Source organism: Syngnathus typhle, linkage group LG1 (genome assembly GCF_033458585.1).
Source record: "Syngnathus typhle isolate RoL2023-S1 ecotype Sweden linkage group LG1, RoL_Styp_1.0, whole genome shotgun sequence".
In the NCBI taxonomy this organism is placed as follows: Eukaryota; Metazoa; Chordata; class Actinopteri; order Syngnathiformes; family Syngnathidae; genus Syngnathus; species Syngnathus typhle.
In genome coordinates this window covers 18618195-18639433 of record NC_083738.1, presented here as the reverse complement: position 1 = coordinate 18639433, position 21239 = coordinate 18618195, and the positions used below count along the sequence as shown (strand labels likewise).

Sequence of the window (21239 nt, the reverse complement as noted above, 5' to 3'; positions counted from 1 at the left end):
GTTATGTTTTCATGTGGTCATGCATCCGTCACGCCAGGAAACATTGAGTTTCTTTTGGGCCACCCTCTTTGTACCTGTGTTCCCTGTTACTTTTCATTTGGCCTCACTCACACTTGCTCCCCAGGCCTTAAACATTCCCCCCCCCCCGGGACAGTAAAGGATGCTACCTTACAAGGTCTATGACTCTCTCTCGGGGCGCGTCGCTCACCGTCTCCTCGTTAATGGCCAAGATCTGATCTCCGGGGAGAAGCTTACCAAAGGAAGGTCCGTCTGTGGATAGATGGCAGCACACAAGCAGCATACGAAGTTCAACACTTCAATTGATTTCGTCTTATATAACCAACCGTCACTCCTTTTATTAGTCCCCCTCATACGCACTCACCAGCAGAGACGGAGCGTACAATGACAGGCCTCTGGCTGCCTGCAATGAAGCCGAAGCCTTGAGTCGGGTGCCGCTGGATGGTGACCTGTCTAGCTGTGGCAGGACTTAGGGTACAACTGTCCATACCATCTTGGCTCTCCTCTAACATTGCAGAGCTAAACACGCATAACACACACACCATTTTGGAGAAGGCTTGACAAATGGTATTAGAAGCTGCTGCAAGCATTGATCAAGTCGATTAATTGATTGATACTAGGTCTTAAATAAAGCTCTACTGAAGTATCACTGAATACCTGTCACAGGCGTATATGTGTCCATCCTGGACCTCGGCCATCCCCTGAGAGGAGGGAGCAGCATGGGACGGGTTTGCACTGCAAAGGCCACACTCTTTTTCAAAATCATTCACCTGTGGATATATGGATCAAAAATGACATTGCACCTCCTGCTCTGTTTGCTAAAACTGCAACTTGTTACATGATGAATCAATCCAGTATGAAGAATGAACAAGATGATTGTGAGCATATATCACTAAATCATGTTCATGTAAAAATGTACAGATTTCCCTTTGATACACAATTAAAGCATCAGACATGTGAGACCTGACTTGCTCTTATCAAGGACATAAGACGAGAGAATGCAAAAAAAGTATTAAGCACAGAATCAACCAATAGTATCCCTGCCACTGTTGTGAACCACCAGTTCCCTTTTACAGATGCCTGCGTGGGAGGAAGTAAGAGCGAAATTACAGTTAGACTGTGCCGACTGTGTGTGTGGAATGGGATTGTCTATGGCAGGAAAATGTCACAAAGAAAGTGATGGAAATGCGAAGGAATTACATAAGCATTTTATTATCTGACTTGGTTAGAGACGAAACCGCCTGTGACGTTAATGTTTTAAAATGGGGAGAAGAGAAAGACTATGTCAAGATTGCTCAGTTAGTCATTATGCATGGATGCAAGACCAAACACTTTTGTGAGTGCCACAGGCAGACAACAAACTGTCACTAACTGGAGGCTGAGTCCTTTGGTCAATAGTTTATTGATTTAAATTCTTGTCACTTGTAGTTTGTGCTAACAGTGTCTTACAAGAGACATGGCTCATCTATAATTTTGGTGGGGGCGTAACGGATATATAAGAGACCATTTATCTCTGATAACTTTAATTTTAATCCCATGCACATGATGAGAAATCCATTAAACAATGTATTAAAAAAGGTCGAAGTAGATAATAAACTATTCGACATTCATCTGTCGGAATTTGAGGTGAACAGTAGTGACAAATGTTGCCAGCTGGTACTGTCGCAGAAAAATACTTTTTTTCCCCCCTCAAAGACTTGCCCTCATCTATTATCCACCGTCTATTATTACATCCTTAGGTAGGCTTTTTGGAAGTGCACGTCTTTGCCCTTTTCTCTCTGTCCCTCTAATGAGTTTTAATCGCCATCTGCTCCCCACTCCAGGTTGTGGCGGGACACCCATCTGGCAGGTCTTCGAGGAGGTGCCAAGGATGCTCAGGCGTCAGGTGTGTGTCATTTGTCACTGTGAATGTCAGTAGCATCTTGGACACATCTCGGATGTATGAAACTTAAACTAAATCCATCCGTCCACCTATATTTTTTACACTGCTAGTCCTTGTTAGGACTAGGCCACTCTGAGAACTATGCCTTGGTAATGCTCCCGGGTGCAAGCTCTCTGAGGGTACAGGGTCTTCTCTCAGAACTGTTACCACTTTTTAAAGGTGTACCTCAGGGTTCTTTACTTGATCTACCTCATTTATAACCCATGTAACTCTCTTGAGACAGAAATATTCATAGACCCCCATACTTCACTGTCTACGCATGAGATAAGATTTCGTCACAATCAAAATTTTCTTTCCAGTCTAGAAAGAACTGTTTCAGTTTATCCTTGAATTTAAGCCAATCTGTATGTTTGTATGATCTTCAACAAGGTCCTTCCGTAATTCGAGCACTCCAGCAGTATCTGTGTTTGTGAATTTACAACGTTATGAAAGTACCCTGAATGTAGCATGTTATCTGAGAACTTATGCGAATCTGCCCTCCCCGAGTGTGCTTTAAACTATTTAATGACACCCCTCTTGGAGTTAACCTTAGAATTAAACACATCGCAAAATTAATTACGCTAATTGTATATTTAAATACAAGACATGATTAGTTTTAATAACACCACCAATGCTAATGCTAATGTCAATGTAAAAGGCCATTGACACGCTAACAAAAAATTTGCATCAACTTCCTGAAGAGATATTCCTTTAAACAAACCAATGTAGTTTGCTTCTTACTGAAGCAGAAATAAAGAAACATTGCTTTGTGCCTATAAACTGCTTACATGAATTAAAATTCCCGACTTTTGAGAAAAAGTGAGATAGCAATGAAGGGTGTCTGGGGACACTGAGGCAAACATCTTCCCGGCAATTGCAGCGTCGTGCAAATGCCAAAAGGGAGGACACCGAGGAACTCTGTCAAGAAATGATCCTCAAGGGCATCAGCAGGTCTGCCCGTTGCTATGACTACGGCTCTCAGTCTAGCTCATTGAAGCTCGTGGGTGGATGAGAATAGCGATGTGATGGCTGCATCTTAGGGGGAACTGGTCAGCTGCTTTGTGTTCCTAAATAGCAGATGTGGCCAGATTTCAGTGTTCCCTTGGGCACACAAGTCAGGGCACTCGCTTCACACTCTGCCCCCTAGCGTACCCGGCTGCGACTGCTTCCCATAGCCATTGGGTCAGGTAACAAAAAAACATTTTATTTGATTTTGTAATGATCGTCACTAACTTCTTCCACGGCTGAGAGTTTTATCATCATGATCAGTGGTGACTGTGACAAGGTGACTCCACAGGCTGCATTAATCAGTCACTCAGTTTGCGAGTCCGTTAATCAATCTGTTTTACAAAACAACAATAAAAACTATGGGTTTGTATAGTGAAGGTATTGGCTAAAAATAGCATCCCCCGCAGGCTGTCATCTTTCCATTTTCTCTGGCTTTTGCCCTCATCAGATGACGGGTGAGCAGGAGCCTATCCCAGTTGACTTTGACGAGAGACGAGTGACACTTCAGACATTTAGACAAACAACCGTTGACATTCTCATTCAATCTACGGTACCTAATGTACATGTTTCTTAGGTGAGTGAAGAAGCCCCAGTACACAGAGAAAATGCGTGGAAGTATGGGACAATGTCCACTTATGTCCAAATTTTAGTTTAAACATTTCTGACCATACTCTAGAAAGTTTTAAAAGTGGCTTGCTCTCTTTAACAATGTAAAACAGTCTTTTTTTTTCCATTTTGCAAAATACCAGCATTATAGTTAAATAATGAGCTCATCTTAGTTTATTCACATACTTTATTTACTGCCTGTTTAGTTAAAACCAAAGCAAAGATAATTGTGTTGCCCGAACCTGCATGGAAACAGATAATACACACAGATAAGTTGTACCTACAGGAATGGCACTTAGTGGAAAAAACATTTAATAACTCTGCCTGTTGGTGGCATAGATACCGTAGATGAAAGATTTTCAGACCATTTCAGTGAAATTGGTTCATTTCCCACAGCACACCTAATGATCTCTCACGGTACAGTAGATGGCAGTCATCCTGACTGCAGTGAAACTGCTAATTGGCTCTTTATTTGATTACATTAACCCCTCAACCAAAGTTACATTTCTATTTAACTGCAGTGAGACCTTCCTAAATATAAATATCATAGAGCCAAACCATAAATGCACAGAGAGCAAACACAACAATGCTTTTTGGAGTCGCTGTTAAAGGACATCTTCCTGTTTTCGCATAACTGCAGTTGAAACGTAAGGTTAGGATCAAAACGATATAAATGTCTGTGAAGGACTGAGGAAATGATGTCAAACGTTCATAGTGGAAGCTTACTGTGGATAAAATGGCATCATTAAGTGGAGGGCAACCACCCATAGCTGCTGATGCATGTATGAGGAGTGAAAAGGCTCGAAGCTGAGGCACTTTTTTGCAATTATGAATACAAATTGCAGAAAGCTGCATTGGACCTATTGTGAAGAAAATAAAAATTTGGGCCATTGTTGACACTTGGAGGAAATACATTCTCGCTATCCGGCTGTTGTAAAAGGCGATCAGAACACTATTATAGTCCAATTTGGAGTCCAACTAAAATCTGGGGACACAAATCATGTTCAAAGTCAAGCAAAAGTTGTATTTTAAACCATGAATATTCACAAGGTCGCGCAAGACAACTGCAAATCTGGTCAGACCTTAACTCAGTGAGCGTTTAAACTATTTCGGTTTTATGACCTCCATGACTGCATTTAGGGCTCTGTCAGGACATCTTCACAGGATGAGTGCTTTATATTTTTAATGCTCATTTTTCTTTACCTTAGAATGACACTTGGCAATGTTATTTAAAACAACATGCATACGGATGTCAGAAGAAAAATCATTTTTTCAAGATTTCACATTGTCCAACAATAACTTGGGAAGTTAGGTTACAGAATCACTTGTGTCCAGCGGATCCACTACATGCTACATGCTCCACTTTAATTGACTAAAGATTTGTTTGGACGAAGTTTATTAATTCTGTTTTGTGAATTTTCTGAGAGAAAATCAGTTATTGCCAGCCAATGGTTGCATACTGTTGCTTTCGAGGTCATTTACGCACTTGTCATCTGAAGAGAAAAGGCTCACTTGAATTGTAGTAATATGGAATTAATCACGTCAAATTCAGAAGGTGTAAGTCGTGTAATTGCAAACTGTAAGCAATTAGAGGAACGAGATTTGATTTGATGTTCAAGAGGACACCGGTCAAGGTCTCCAGATTTAATTTCTTGATCTGGAATACATCCAGAGAGACGGTAACCTCAATTACGTTGCGAGACTGGGCCGTAATGGTGGGACGCACGAACAATTCACAGTGGAAAGGCGATACTGAGGAGAGTGTAATTTCCCCCAGGAGTGCTCTCAATGACATCACAAATGAAGCAAACTTTTCTTTAAATGTCACAATACTGTGCATAGAGTTCTGTAAATAGCTATTTGCTTCCTTCCTTGTTTATTTATTTATTTTGCATGTTAATTGCAGTGTTTAATCAATTAATTGACAACTCATCGATTAACAAATTAATCGTAAGTATTTTTGAGAAATAATTGTTTAAAGACCCAGTTTAACCGTTCAAGACCTTGGAATTTCAGCCTTTCAGTTTAAAATAATGGTTTTGAAAAAAAAAATCAAAAACATTTGCTTTTATGTTGGAAAACAATGATCAACATTTTGCGTATTTTCTGTAATGTTAGACCAAACCAGTAAATGAATGCTAATTAATTTAAGTTGCGTGCATTATCTACACTATTTGAAATAATAGCCTTTAAAAAAAGGTCTGGAATTTTTTTTCTTGGTTAATCTATTAATCGACCAAATAATTGGCAAAGCAATCGATTGTCAAAATAGTTAGTTGCAGCCCTAAATACAGTTTAGTTATTTCCTTTAAACCACAAGTTGCCACCAACAAATAAAATATTGTGTCGCATCAGGCAAACATTTTTCTGAAACCCGTGTTGCATATCAATGTGTTCCATCCGTTCGCAGAGAAGTCCTCTGTGGGCAATAAAAAAGGTTGCCAACATTTTGCATCATGGAGAAAATCCCCGAATCTGCAAAAATCCTTTTAACATGATGAAAGAGGATAGGCGATTATCTCCTCGGTAAAATGAGCCTTTGGACAAAGATGATGCCTTTCACACATCAGGCCTCTTGAACCCCAAAAGCGGATATGTCATTCTGGCAAACTACTGGCTTCACCTGTCAAGAAACCGTTGCACACACTCTAAAGCACAGGTATCAAACTCAAGGCCTGGGGGCCAGATTCAGCCCACCACATCATTTTATGTGGCCCGCAAAATTAAAATCACGAGTGTCGACTCAATGTGTCTTGTTAAAATACCAAAACTCTTGATTCCTTCCTTTTAATAACAGTGATATATTTCAACATTTGAAAATTCTGTTGTTTGTATGTAATAATATCTACATACTTACATTTCTATTTGAGTCATTAATGGCCCCATGAGGGAATCCAACACTCCGATATGGCCCGCAACAAAAAAATGAGTTTGACACCTTTGCGCTAAAGGTTGGCTACTTGAAATCAACCCTTTCTTTTTTTTTCAATGTGAAGAATGCATTAAAATAGGAATATTTTTGCTAGTGCCAGTCATGTGCTTCTGTGAAGCTCCTTGTTTATCTGCTGGATAAACTGACGCCATGTCTGCCTCACTTGACACAAATGGCCTCCTCTGGTTCTTTTTCTCTGTAATTATTCCTCCACCCCATTGTTTTCTCTCTTCCTTGGGGAATCTGATTCCTTCCCTCAAAACAAAATTTGCTGCCTTGAAGGTAGATTTTTAGAGGCTTAATTAATAACATGTCTCGTGACTTGTCAAACAATCAACACTTTCCCATTTTCCGATCACTGCGTTGCTGTTGTCGCATTACGGGACATGCAAATGGTGACTAATTTTCTTGTTTACAAAGACACTCTGATTCTGATTTTGACTTTCAACTAGAAACTGTCATGCAAACATTGTTTTGTGATAATCAAAATCCACAGAATGGTGAGTACTTAGCAAATTGACACATCACAAAGGGAGGAATAAAAGCTTTGCAACGTGATAGTGTGTTTTCTACTTATCATTGCTGCAATCTCAGACAGTATTCTGAGATATGTAAACAGGATAATTAAAATAAGACATATTCTTTATTGAGTCACAAAATTTGAAATGTTTTGTTTTAAACAAGGTTTTCGACTTGTTTTTGTAAAGGCCATTATAAGTTCTCAAATGGAGCGACTAGAAAATTCTGCTCAATGAAGTGATTTAATAATTGGAATATCGGTCTGTCTTTATTTTAATGGTGCACCACAATTTTACATAGAGGTAGAAAACAAACAACGGAAGACGCATTGTGACTGAAACAAGCAAAAGACAATACTTTGTGCTGGAATAAGATCAGTAAATCGTTATAAAAGCAACAACAAAAAACGCAGTCTAATATGTGTACTTCCTTGTTTAAGATTTCTCTTCTGTTTTCAATTTTTATTTTGTGCATCTATATGGTCTTTTTGTGTTGCATCATCGGAAACTCAAAAGAAGGACTTGAGAAAGGCAATGCAAACGAAGAAAACAATGTCCCTGTAATTGACTGGACGGCGACATTTTGACCTTAGCTGAGCTTCTTGCAAAAACTCTTTAGCCTTTCTCTAAGTTTTGATTTGTTAGTAAATAAACAAAGATGAATGAATAGGGGTGATAATGGGCACACTGTCATGCCACATCCTTAGTGAAAAACAAGAAAGTAAACAGAAACATATGTCTTCAGACTATATTAATTACTTTTATTGCACCTTGTAGCACAATAGCCAAAAACATTTGTCGATACAATATTATGTATGTTGGACTTTGTACAAGTAAGGGCCGCCAAACATCCAGACTGGACAACAAATTTTACAGCACTCTCACTCAAACTCGCGTGACTTTTTTAAACTTCTCGTTTCCCATCCCAGAGCCAATTAATTCAAATTCTGGTTATGGTTGTTTTATTTTGGTTTTCAGTTACTCTCTATGGAATTTGTTGCACAGCTCAAATATGTACGACAAAAAAAAACAAAAAAAACCCAAAAGAGCTTTCCCACCTCAGCATCACCACCTGAATCTGGTAGCATAGCACCAAACCTGCCCCGGTTCAGTATCACCACTGGCGAAACATATCTATCTTTATGAGGTGTAAGTGATATGATAATATTTCCAGTTTGATCTACAAGGAAGACGATGATGACACCATCTGCTCCTCGACTAATGATGAAAGGCCGGTCTACCTGACCAAAATGTCAATAGGTCGCACTTAACTTATGTGTCAATGCCCTAGGTCTTTTCTTCCCTGTATTATTGATGTGATCATCACACTGCATGATCTTCTATTCTTGTCCTTCTCTAGCTGCTTAACCTCTCTAAAATAGCCGTGTTATTGTGGTAAGAGTGAAGATTTTGAGTGCCCACTACCTGCTTGGCCTCGACTCTGCAAACAATTATTTCAGCAATCTTGACTTTAACAGGACTGTTGATTGTGCTGAAGATTTGCACTTATGTAAAAAGGTCTATGTGTAAAAATGATGCGGGAAGTAAAATTGATCAGGGAACAAATAAATGGCAGATGTTGTTTTAATCGTCGTCCAATTTTACCTTCAACCAAAAGCCTGATTTTTTGTTGCTGCTCTCTGCAGTTTCATTATTGACTTTAAAGACATGGTAAACAGAATGTGCCCTCAAACAAATGCTGTAATCCCTTTTTTTTTTTAATCCTCTGCCCGATATTAGTTCATTCACATGTAAATTAGTCACGTTTTAAAACATTCTGTCATATTTATCACCAGATCAAAATGGGAAGGGATTTTATTATCATTAAGACTTTATTATCTTTATCAGTCACAAAGCAATCTGCACAGTCCGCATATTTGCTCAATCAAAAAACGCATACATAGCAAAAATTTCATTAGTATGACACTGTCGTCAGCAAGCGTAATCTCACTCCCAGTCTCTGCCATGTGCTGGCATTTTACGAACCACTTTTGATTTAGTAAGATTTGTGTCGAGTCGAGACCAAGTCGGCACCGAGGTTCACTTTTTTACCATTATTGCTGCGAGCAAAAATAATTGATTCTGGGATCAATTTGTGTTGGCTCCAAAAAAAACATAAGGGTATCAAAATGGATCAATGGACAGATGGCATTTCTTCCATAGAGACATTCCTGAATGCAGTTGTGTTCTTGGAGTCCAATAGCATGAGGCATGGCACCCGAGCTGCACCATAAACATTCACATAGAGCCCTTCATTGCTCTGCACAGAAAAATAACTCCAGTCCGAGAGTGTCGTCTAGAGGGATCAACATAAACAATTTAGGACAAACAGATGCACAGCTCTGACATCCTCATTCTCTGAATAGGATCTTGGTTGCTGAGGTCTCTTGGCTGTCAAAATGCAGCTCATCCATTTAATATAGAGTTCAAATTCATATAGAGCTGTTTTTATTAGAAAGAAAAAAAAACATTTATAGAGACTGCAGGCTGTCCCGAATCACTGCACCATGGCTTTCTCGGACATAAATAATATGTGGTGAAGAATGGTGCTGGCATTTATTACTTCGAAGCATACGATTTACTGTACTGAACAATAATATGAAGGAGCAAATGTTTGAATATTTTCCCTGTCATCAGGACAATGTAGACTATATCCTCCACATGTAGCTGAAAGGAGAAACTCAGTCTTGTTTTGGTTACCTGCCCCATCCTCCAAACGTATAAAACAAAAATCAAACCACCTCCAATTCAAAGTGTCTCGATGCAGAAAGGTGCAAATATTGCCAAGAGGTCTTGAACATCTGTGCTCACCAGACGACGTACCATCCTGTCTAAAAGCCATAAGAGAGCCAGAGTGTCCATGACAGTAACCGAGTGGCTCTTTCTCTCTGCTGTCACCCTCCAGTGAAGCAGCTTCTCTCCTGACAGTCCAACGGCAGACAGTGAAACTCATTCTCCACGCAACACTGCCCTCCAAAACACCCCCTGCGCCTACTTTCGGCAGAAATCCGCACGACCACCCCCTCCATGGCATCACTCCAATGACACCCCATAAAGTGGTCGTCCACTTCCTCGTCTTCCCATATTGATGCAAGCAATGAATTGGAATATCATGGAAAACCTAATCTATTTTAATAGTTCACTTCAAAAAGTGAAACTAATAGATTCTCTACACAAAGGGCTCTATTTTCACAACTGGTTCAAGTCTGACATGGGGCGTATTGTAAATCTGTACAGAAGCGAGTCAGGCTGGGTGCTGGTAATTTCACGGGCACGGAGAAACCGTCACATTTACAAAAGGGTCGTTTGCGCTGTTATGGGCGTGAACACAGCCGCCTATTTGCCGCCAATCAAAGAAAGCAAGTCTCTCTTATAGCCTTTGGCACACTCATAACTTGAACTAGTAGGATACCGAGTGCTTGTGGGCATTTTTGGGCTACTGGGAGGGTTTTGTTGGACCTTGTTCAGTGCAGCACAATAGCTTAAAGTTAATTTGCATACAATATGGTAATCTTTCTGTTTCTGTAGTCTTAGCAGTGCAAGCATACTAGTTTATGGTCAAGGTCGATAACAAGGATATTGAATTCATGCCAAACAACTTTCCATTCATTTACATGGTATTAGTGTATATTATCAGTGCTGTCATGTTTGTGGAATGTGTTTGAAATGCATGTTTGCTGACTTGATTCACAATTACTGTAAATATTGACGACAATGCGTGAACACACCAGAAAAAAAATCCCCTATTTCGACCTCTTTTAACACTGAAGGACATTTGTGTACTTATTTTCTTACTCATTTAGCTCCCTTGTCCTTTATTCCTCAACATGAATGCACTTTCTGGATGCTTGGCTTGCATTTATCGACAGGTCCTTGTGATTACGCTCCATCTAGAAGCGATTCATCACAGGGTAGTTGTGTCAGCTCCGATTGTTTATTCAGGGTCCTTCAACCTTTTACGTACTAATGACAACAATACTTCTGACACAATGACATAGAAACTGATACAAACAGTTGATTAAAACCACAATTTGCTATTATGCTGAATGTAGTTGTTTTGACTCGTAAGCACGCCGCACTTGTTTCGCGTCAGTGAGCCGGTCCCATTTGAGAGTAATCGGAGACAATGACATCATAAGTGTGTAACAGACAACCCTGTAATTTCGGTTTGTTTTGGTCACAGTCATTGCAGAAAACCCTTCACAAAGATTATTTGGAATAGAAAAACAGTATTCAGTACTTTTTGGGCAGCTTTTTGGTCTAAATTTTGAGCCTGTTGTTGCATGTTTTGCAGACCGGACTTGATGACTGAGGACTGCTGATATTTGTATTTGAAATGCTGTCTGGTTTATATTCCCTTCTGTCTGCGTGGCGAAGTACCCAATGTCCGATGGACAGCTACCGGTTTAGTGCCCAGTGGTTTGAAACTGCTTGTTTAGTACACTTGTGCATGAGCTTTTGTATTCTGAAGGGGGCTGCCAGACTCAAATCGTGACCACGGTGGATTTGTCAAAATACATGGTGTCGCTAAAGCAGTATTTTCACCCTTTTCACTTTTTAGTTTCCTCTTCTACCATCAACTTATCTGCTCCTTGGTATGGTTTAGCGGATGTGTGGAGAATATCAAGTGGCTTCTCCATTCACATGTGTAATCATCTGGCTTTCCCAGATGTCAGGCTGCTGTTGCTGCATGTTTTCTTCGACCCAAGTGTTGTATAAGCCGTGTTTCCCATTTTTTTATTGAGCCAAGGCAGCAATTCTTCATGAGAAAAATCTCACCATACAAAAACATCACAAAAGTATGAACACTGAAATATTGACCGTCCTGTTTCAATTTACTCACAAATTGATCAACTCACTGTAAAATCTGGGCCAGTTTATTTGCACGCACGGCATGTCTTATTTTGTTGTATGATTGGCAACAGGCTCATTGTCCTGTCTGTCATCTAATTCTGCCAGTCACTGTACATCACTTGTTAAAGAAAAATAATTGTCTCAACCCACCCTCCTGGCGCGGTGCTCTCTTCAAAACAAGAGAGTTGCAAGTGGAGGAGCTTGACCAAAACAGTGAAAAAGAAGGCAACATTAAAACACCAAAATTGGCTGAAACAAAAAAAAAAAAGGACTACTTTCAACCATCTAGTTTATAGTGAGACTATTGAGAGCATAAAAACATGCACAAATGTGACTAGATCATAATAATGGTTACCAGAGGGTATAGAGAAATAACTACCATGTATAGGTGTACGAGTGTAAAAAAATACTTATAAATATCCATAAAAAAGTATACATGTCCATTTATGTTTTTTGAGCGGTAAATTTAGTGTACTCGAGATAAATGAGTAAACAAGGATACTTATCATTTATATATTTTTTTTGTAGCCAGCACCTCATTAATCCATTTTATTATATTTCCTTAATAAATAGTATTCTCGTGTCTTTGGTGTGATATTTGTAGGAGGTGTGTGTGTGTGCGACTCCCTGTATATATTTTACTATATATTGTTTGCTGAATTCTCCGTCAGTGTAGGAAATGAATATATGCTTGGCTGCTCGCTGGCTGCCAGTTTTAATGCTCCCTGGGTGAAGGAGAGGGCCAAGTAAAATGCATCCCGCTGCTCTGTGGAGATTTAAAAGAGCTTGCCCGTTGCATTGAAGCAGATATGATTTTCGGGTTTGTGTTTGTTCTCGTATTTAATGTGAAATTTGTTTACGAGCTTTGACCAAGTGCTTGGTATCTTGCAATTTCTTCAGTTGTTTGAACGCATCAACGTCGTTGATGGTATTGATTAAGTTGGGAGTTTTAACTTGGTCAACGTACTTTGTTATGATAAATTGTGTCCGTACAGAAAGCTTTGGAACACTGGGCATTCATATATATATTTTTTCGATGTTCAAATCTGACCCCTGCTCGTAAAGGAGTAAAACAGGACATCAGAGAGTTATTCGCCAATGCGTCTTCACACAGCACGTCTGTTGTATTGTGTGCACCTGTGGAGAGACGCTTATTCCCTTTGCAATTGGTGGTCCACTGAGCGATGGCTCCGTTACCAGTTGTGATGAATCAGAGTGCAATGGTGCGCTTTTCTCCCCGTTAAATGGAATGCAATCAATAACGTTAGCAGATTTTCAGCAACCAGAGCGTGATAACCCCGGTATGAGGGCCTTGGAAAACACATGATAGTCCATGCAAATGCCGGGAGAATCAAAAGGTTTTTCTGAGATGTGATACTCAACACTTTGCACAAACGTTTGAAGCGATCAATGAGTGTCTCAAAGTGCACAAAAGTGGTCTGCCATTACAACTCTAGGGAATGTTTGCAATCGTCAAGACAGGAATGGGCATCTATTTTATTTTTCAAATAGATTTTACATCGCTGGGAAAGAGTCCTGAAGGCAAACGTTTTTCCCCACTGGCACATAGCAGAAAAGCTTATGTTGAGACTCTAGTGTGCGCCTTGTGTAATACATTTGAAGGGAATAAACGGAGCCACATTGGCTATGTTTGAAGTTAGCTATGACTACTCCCACAGGAGCGCAGACCTCCCTCTGTATTTGTCTCCAAAACGACCGACGGTGTCTCACCCACCTCAGTGCAAAGATATGCCCCGTATCACACCAGATTGCATTTTCATTCAAATAATGCGCTTAGTTTTTAACCACTCTCATTTTTCTATTAATAATTAATTATTTTATAATTATTTTACAATTGGTTCTTTTTTTACACTATATAGTCAAATATGTTTAAAATAATGGCGACAAAGTGAGGGTTTACACAACCCTGACACAAACAAAAACAGAGGTAAAATATTTCAAATTTCAAAATTCAGACGAATCAGAAGTTGACCAAGATCCTGGAATTGTGTTTGACCAATGAGCTTCCAGTTCTTGGATAGTGGCGTTACCCGAATTTGTACATATGTCAAAACGCTGGAGTCTATCACTACCTGCCGTTCGTCACTGCGAAATATCTGCGAACCCCCAGTAATTTCAAATATGACAAGCTTTTCCACTGTGATTTTCCCTCTTGCACTTAAACTCACTTATGTGTTAACATTGAGTTCAAAAACAAAATCTCTGGTATGATCACCCATATATATATATATATATACAACAGTCATCAAATGTGTGTTATCCAAACACTAATGCATTCATGTTTTCTGTTCAACTCGCAAATTAGTCTTAGATAAATAAAGATAAAATATAAAGATAAAATGGAGATCAAATAAACCTGAAGGTATTGTTGTTAAGTTAATGTCAAGTACAATAATATTATCCCTGAATAATATTAAACTCTTAATAGCTCTTCAAGAAAATTACGTATATTATTATTATGGAACATATTGTAAATATTAAAACTGCACTTATGAGTGTGGCTAATCTCATGGTTAGTTCTTCATGAGATTGTAAAAAATATCTTTCTTTCTGCTGTGCTTATAAAATACAAAGACACAGCCGACCAACAAAAAATCCCGAAAGACAGATTATGAGCTAATAAACCACTTAGGGTGCTAAAATTAAGGTGTAAAGGAACAGCCAACAGACTTACAGAGTCCCAATAAAAGAAGGACATTATCAGAGCTGATGGGGATATTGCGGTGCAGCAAAATGACGTAAAACTGAACCGACAGAACATAACCTGTCAGCAAAAAAAATCCTGCAGCTTCTTGTTAAACTGCTAAAAAAACTGCTTCATCTTCTGTTTCGTCTCACACTTGTTGATTGTAAATCATCAAGTCATAATTACTTGTTCAAACGACTGAGTATCATGGCTCCCAGTCGACTGAAGACCTCCGCCAAGGCCGAGCAATCCAAATTTGGATCAGTACCAAAATGTACATAGTACAGTTGTAACACTTTAAGATGCCAGAAATGTTGTCAGCATTCCTGCATCATTTACTAAAAAAAATATGATTACGATAAAAAGTCTGAATTTGCCCCATAAAACTGTTGAAAACAAGTTGAAGTATAGCTGCACCAAAATTCTAATATTTATTGCATTTCTCTCTTGGCGCATGGAGCACCCTTCTAGAGTTTGTCGTTAAAAATTGTTAAAACTGCATGGAAAAATGAGCACACAAATTCAAATACAATGGCTTATAAATATTATGCACTCAAAAATTGTTTCTTTGTTTTTCCATCTGCTTTTTCCATCTAGAACGCATTCACACACATCAAGACATGCAATTCAACATTAAATGTAAAGAACTAAATTCATTTTGTATAATAATTGCTACGGTTGGGCATCCAAAAGTGGCCAAGGAAGAACCTCCTAGATTTGGTACACTATAATTAAGCATTATGCAGATTATGTTGTATTTCCCCTTATTTTTTAAAATTATGTTGATTTTGCAAGCTCAGGCAGTTTTGTTATTTTCCTTTTCTTTCCATTTTTCAATGAATAATACATAAATCATGACAGTCCGTACTATTTCAGCAGGGGAGTTTTATTTTTGTTTATTTGTTTTGTTACTGACGTAAACAATTCTTCAACCTGGAGGGCCTTCTCTTGATGTAATTATTTCTTTCACCCTGCAAAAAACATTCTTTTTTGGCCAAAACCCTCACATTGATACACTCTCCACTTCAATTTCTCATTTTTTGTGTTTTGTTTTTGACAGTAAGAGGAAGTCCAGATGCAGTTTGTACTATGTCTAGCCAAAAAGTGTGCAAGCAAAAGGCTTGTTGGAGCTCGGTTCATTAGAGTCTAGTGCGTGCATGCATGGGAAAAAAAAGCTCATTTTGGAATGTTCCATGTTTGGCCCAGCCAAAATGTCAGAAAGAAAATAGTATGCACACACACAGACACACACACTATATTCAGATCAACACGGGGAGGCCAGAGACAGAAACAACAAAGAAACAATTTCTGAGTGCATAACAATTATAAACTGTGCAAAAGAAGCAGATTTTCCACTGTTCCCACTTGAAGAAAGTTCTCGCATTTTCACAGTGGATGGCCAGACAGCGTGACCTTCACTTTCAAAGGCTGATTAAGATGGCAGCTGAGTGCTGCGTTACAGCTCCCAAACGTTTTGCTTGACCAGCTCCATCCAGAACCAAGAGGAGAGACCGGAACGATAGTTAGGCGCCCAGAGGTGACATTTACAATTTAAAAATGAGAACCGCGTGTACTTAATTAAGAAATAGCATGGGGACGTCAGCTCCTCTACCCGCCACCACTTTCAAGGAAAGCTTATTTCATGCTCCAAAAAGCATTTGTGTCTCAAAGGCAGACGCACACGCGCAGGCAGGCAGACATGCGTGTTTGACTCCGCTACAAAACAAAAAAGTGTCAGACAAAGATTTACAGCATAATTAATCCCAGATAAAAAGTCTTCGAGCCGATGCAGAAGAGAGCAAAAACATATGCTCATATGAACATATGAATATAAACTGAGTAGCTGAACTGCACGCTGTGTTGCTTTTCATGCGTGGCATTATGCAAGTAAGGCGGAGAAGGACTACCATTACACGCTATTCATACGCAGCCTAACCACACAATAAATTATCCACCTCCCATTTTTCCAAAATAAAAACAGCAGCGGAATAAATTAATAAATTTGCATCCTTTTCAGGACAGGTGTCGTCATGGCAACAAGTGGAGAGCGATACACTGTTTTGTGTGTACACTGCAGCATCTGTGGCCCTGAGGGCTCAAGGATGAGCACGGATTAAGAGTATAAGGTTGCAGTGTACTAGCCACCAGACAACATTTACAAGTAGCTCGACAAAACACTCTTAGTTTGCGCTTTGTCTTTAAGCAAGGTTAAGGCCGGCATCTGTCACTGTGATTTAGGATTGCTACAGAGCTTTGTTTATTGTGCTCAAAAATGGGTCCCTGGAAACATTGCGTACGTGACTGACTGCTTTCGGTGATAAAAAAGATGCGGTACTTGTTGGGTGGAAGTGAATCAAAGGGATGATGGAGCAAGTGTTTTTCAGAGTTACATTAAAATGGAAACTGGCGGCCTTTTGCATAACAGGTGGATGCAAAATGAGCAGACAAAAAGACATGATTAAAATGTGGTTTTGTCGTTATGGCATATTTGTTCAAATGGTCATGGGGCTGACTCCAGATGTCTTATCATTTCACAGATCGTATTTAGTATCTCTTACTACGTTCAAGACGTAACAAAGGAGTTGTTGTGAGGAAGTAGAGTATTATCAGACTTTTTCAAGCTAATGTACGAGCTTTCACAGTAGCGTCGTCACCTGCTGAGAAGCCACTCAGTCATTATTTCCCCCCCCCCCAAATCAAACCAAATTATAACTCTGCCTTGAAGCACTTTATACTGAGATTCTTTTTCTGGGAGCAAAATGGATGTCAAGATGAAATTCTTGGACTATCTAATTACTTTATTAGCGACCCTTCTCTGTGATTAATTGCAGTGCTACGTAGCCCAATGTGACGACGGCGCCACTCATCAGGAGATGATGTGACTGCAGACGAGGATCATTTTGATGAGATTGGAAATGATTACGCCAACCTATACGCACTTACTTGTAAGACTCATCGCATCCTGGATTCAGACTGAGGACTATGGATTGATTCCAATTCAGAAGGAAGAGGCTTACTTTCAGAGACTGATTGCCGTGTCAGAGCCATTTGAAATACAAGTTATTCTAAAATGACACATTTACGGCAATAAAATGCAAGCTAGATTGCTTGTTCAAAAAGTTGAGTCTACTAAAGTTACACGATAACAGAAGCTGGACTGTTTTACCATCCATAGAGGGCAGTCTCTGTCTGAATCTTTGTATGAGCATGGAGAAGAAAGGCAACCTCAGTGTGCCAGAGTCTGTCAGCTCAAGGGAGGTGAGATAAGAAAAGCCACCGTGTACGATGACGGCTGCAAGCTAATCGCCATCGTTATCATCATATTGCAACTGCACAGAATAGTTTCATCCACAGACGGAGGGGGACTTCATTGAAGATAGCGAGGCTAGAAAAGAAGTCCTCCAAAGACTTCAGAAGAGCAAGCAAGTGTTGGAACTGTTACTTCCCTTGTCAAAACAAACAAACAAAAAAGAAAATCAAGCCTGCCCTTTCTTGTGTCTTTCTCCCCAAGAACAACTCTGAACAGGCTGTCAGCAGGGCTGGCTAGTTGGTCTGCCCCGGAGGGAAACGACAATAATTCCGTTTTTCACAAGTTCATGTATTAATAATTTTATCAACGCATGATTTCTAAGTACACAATGTTTTGACCAGGGGTGGAACGACTTCAGATTTATTTCTCGTCGACCCTAAGGTGAGGATAGTTGAGTGGCTGTCCGACTAAGTATTTCAAAATGTTGGTATTGACATGATTACGTCCACACACGTACTAGATGTTTTTGCTCATATCTAAAATAAATCTTTTGTCATACATCTGGTTTGAAAGTGAAGGGTCCTCTGCGCTTATGGAGAAATGCTTGCCCCCTCCGGGTCCCGGATTTAATTTCGAGGGTTGCATGGATTGAAATGGAAGACCTTCAGAAAACACAGATCAACCGAGATGTGTGGGATAGCATTGTTTGGTCTGTCTTGACCCAGTGGGCCGAATGATGATGATGAGCTCACAACCAGGACGTGCAATCTGTTAGCAATTTAACACCCGCTGTTTAGGATCTTAGTAAATCAGGCCCTATGAGTTAGTAATTCTTCAAGAGTTTACGATAACAAGGCCGCCCTCAGGTGCCGAGAGGCTCGGAACTGAGATTATACAGCACTAATTATTCAAACCAAACACACATCGCTGTTCAATTCAGGTGGAAAACAAACTCATCTATGCCTTGCAGGGACAGACCCAACATGCTTTGATGGCTGTTATTCTTCCCACAGCAGTTTAAGTTATTTTCCCTTTATTGCAGTTGTATTTTCTATCCAGCTCCTCTGTGGCTGTTTGCATTCAGTCCCTGTTTGTTCAGATCTCTGCAAAGCGTCACCACACTCATTGCGGGAGACAAAAAAAAAATCTATTCGCATTGCAGTGGAAATGCAAACTCGACACTTTCACAGCACTTATCGAGTCAGCATGATGTTTTTACTTGACTCTGTTTTCCACTGTGACCCACATGCATGTGACAAAATACATGGCTGTAGCGTCAGCAACATGGAGGGGGGTTGTAACAAGCATAACAATTCCCTCTCGGAGACCAAAACGCAGGCCCATGAGTTGATTATTACCCCGAAACGCTGCAGGGATAAACAGCATGTTTGTTAACGCAGTGTTTCGCATGCTAATTAAGATTTTGTTTTTGCCAAACAGTCTTTAGTATGCTATGCTGTGTTAGGACAACAAGGGATTAATTTCTCAGCCATGTATTAAACTTAAATTTAAGATATTTTATGGAAATAGAAAAAGAAATGTTATTATAACCGAATTGCTTTATCAATCACATGCAGGCAGTGTGAGCATGTGTGCGTGTGTATGCGTGTGCGTGTGTGTGTGTGCTGATGACTGCAGCACAATGTGATTGCTGTATTGACTGCAATCATTCACAGTTATGGCCATGGCCACTGGCTGATGGACCCGACCAACACAGAACCCAGAAGTCTGCATCAGCTTTGTGCTCACTCACTGACTGCCTGGCGTGGGATCAATGCAGAATTGCAGATGTGAGCAAAAAGCTGCAGAAGACACACAAACCCGCACATAGGTTCTCATCGCCAAAACGCTGCCGTGCTGTCAATATCACGACAATAGGGAGAGTTCATAACCTTTCACGGGCTATGAGTTGCTTAATGGACATAAGAAGAATGAGAGGCAACGAAAAGGGAGAGACTCGTGGGAATAATTATGAGCGACTCATTTTAAATGAGAAGGCTGCGAAAGCTTACACATTAATGCCAAGTGTATATGAACCCCGCGGCTCACAGTTGATAATGAATTTGTGTAATCCTCATCACATTTAGTGTGCTGTATTCACATGACATGGCTACAGTTTTTCCTGCACGCGATTCACACGACATACAAGTATAATAAGCTCAGAAATCAATCGACCTGTTTAACTGTATAAACAGTCTCTCTGTGTGATGTTAATCCTTCTGTGCTTGTGCAGTGCTTAGGTTAATATAAGGCAAAAGGGCTTAAAGGGATGAAATGTGTACTTACAGTGTTTGAGTGTTGACTGAAGATTTCTTCGTCAACAGGGATCACCCATAAATGCTCTCCCACACAATTCTGCAATGTGGGAACCTGTTGAGGCATGGAATGGAAAACACTAAATGAACGTGTTAATCAAGCATCATGCAGTAATCATTATGTTACTGAGCAAAAGCAATATTGATTTTTGATTTGAATATTCATGTCAATTTGATTACCTTTCAACAGTCCCATACAGACAAGTTTTTTTTACTAACTGACTCATTAGAATTGTACTTAAAAACTAACAGTTATCACAACTAAGTAGAATGTAAAAAATGTTGGTGTTTTTTTGCTTCAAGTTAATAAATATTGTGCTGCTCCTTCACGGTGTGCAGGCCTTTGCCACCAGGGGGCAGTGAAATACAGATATCCTCGAGTTTATTGTATGAGGCGATATCATTCAGTTCTTACTGTAGTCATAATACCGTATTTTCTTCTTGGACTATTAAGCGCGCTGATTATAATGACTTCGTGTGTTATATAGTTTTTATGTTTTTTTGGTAGTGTAGCGGCAAAATACGACAGCCTAAAAGAGCTAAATAAATGGTTTGCATTAGCGGGGCAATAGTTGATTCTTAGACACAACTTCTAGTTCTGTTATGACAAAAACATACACCTGCTAGCATAATCTGAAAGTAAAATATAAATAGGGAAAGAATTGAATCAAAGACGACAAACTGAAAAGTCGACATTTTGTCTTTGCCGTTCATTGCAAATTATGGACTGAATACATACCAAAACATTGTGACTGATTATTGGGCACTGTCTACCACATAAAATCAGTTCGAGGTCATTAAACCCAACCACAATTATTCTTCAAGGCTGGATTAAAAAATACACTGTGCGTTTCTGGAACGGAAAAATAAATACACGTCTATGAGTATAGATATATAAACTCGGAGTGTGACTCCAACCTTTGTGTTCAAATATCTGTTGCTTAAAGGGTTGGAACACCGTGTCACGGATGCTTTCCATCAGCCTGTCAAAGGTGTTTACTATATGTCGGCAAGCGAGACACGAAAGTAACAATATGGTGTTTCAAATGCACTCTTTGTTTTATGTTTCGTTTGAAAGTAAACTTCACCTGGAATAGCTTTTTTGACTTG

The 21239-nt window shown here is 39.7% G+C and overlaps 1 long non-coding RNA gene across 1 annotated transcript in view; it reads right to left on the bottom strand.

Moving 5' to 3' along the window:
• Positions 1 to 683: 683 nt before the first annotated feature.
• Positions 684 to 21239, bottom strand: part of LOC133165510 (uncharacterized) — a 43988-nt gene continuing 23432 nt past the window's right edge. The window contains exons 2-3 of the long non-coding RNA XR_009717611.1: positions 20101 to 20184; positions 684 to 788 (exon numbers count right to left, since the gene is read on the bottom strand). This is a non-coding gene — a long non-coding RNA (uncharacterized LOC133165510). The remainder of the gene's footprint in view (positions 789 to 20100; positions 20185 to 21239) is intronic.